The sequence below is a fragment of the Melospiza melodia genome, chromosome 3 (assembly GCF_035770615.1).
Source record: "Melospiza melodia melodia isolate bMelMel2 chromosome 3, bMelMel2.pri, whole genome shotgun sequence".
Classification (NCBI taxonomy): Eukaryota; Metazoa; Chordata; class Aves; order Passeriformes; family Passerellidae; genus Melospiza; species Melospiza melodia.
The window spans coordinates 105,409,795-105,410,737 of NC_086196.1; positions in this window are offsets into that span (position 1 = coordinate 105,409,795).

Consider the following 943-nt stretch of genomic DNA (forward strand, 5'->3'; position numbering starts at 1 on the left):
CTGCACGAGTAAGTAAAACAAATTGAAGTAATAAAATGGAGTCCATGTCTGGCTGGTGAGTGCCAGTCGCTGTATCAGCACCTGCTGTCTGCTCCAATGCAGGTTTTTATTGAGTTTCCCAAACATTGCAAGTGTTTGGCTTCTGTGGAATCATCTTCCTGGTCCTGATCCCTGATGAACCTCACGTGCTCCTCTGCACAGCTTGCTCCCAGCAGCCCCCCAAAACCAGCTCTGCTTCTATTGCATGGCTGGCAGCAGCTCCATGACTTCTGCACTGCCTTGTGCATTCAAACCAGCCCTGACTTGCAAGCCCACGGATTTTTTTTGCCACGCCACAAATACGTGTTAATAAAGCGGAGTTTGATGCTGCAGAATATAGCGGTGACATTTGTCTCATGTTTGTCGCTTTGATTGGATAAAGCTCTGGCAAAGGCCGTGCTGAGTGAGATGTGAGCTGGGCTTTGTTGGCTCGGTGTGCTGGGGCACCGTGACAGACGAAAGAAACAATTATCTCACACTGCCACAGTGATGGCTTTTGCTTATTCCTCAGTGAAAGCACAAGGGCCAAGTCCCCGAAACACTGAAGTCAAGGGAAAGATTCCTGTTGTTTCACACAGCTTTGGATCAAAGCCACTGTGCAAAAGCACAATTCTTCAGTAGGTTAAAAGGAAAATACCTTTTTTTTATTTTTAAATCCAAAGAATGAGAGCATGGACATGCTATTTCTAACCCAGCTATGCTGAAATAATGAGAGTGGAGAAGTTTAGGAAAAATTCAGATGAAGACATTCGGAAAAATAATTTACTCATCAACATCCACATTTTCATGGGTGACTGAAACTATTTGTGAGTGTGTGGTGAATTTGAGAACAGGGCTGGGCAAAGGAGCAGTGTGGGGGGCACTTTACAAAAATTTGTTAGAAAAATAACATTTCATTTAGAAT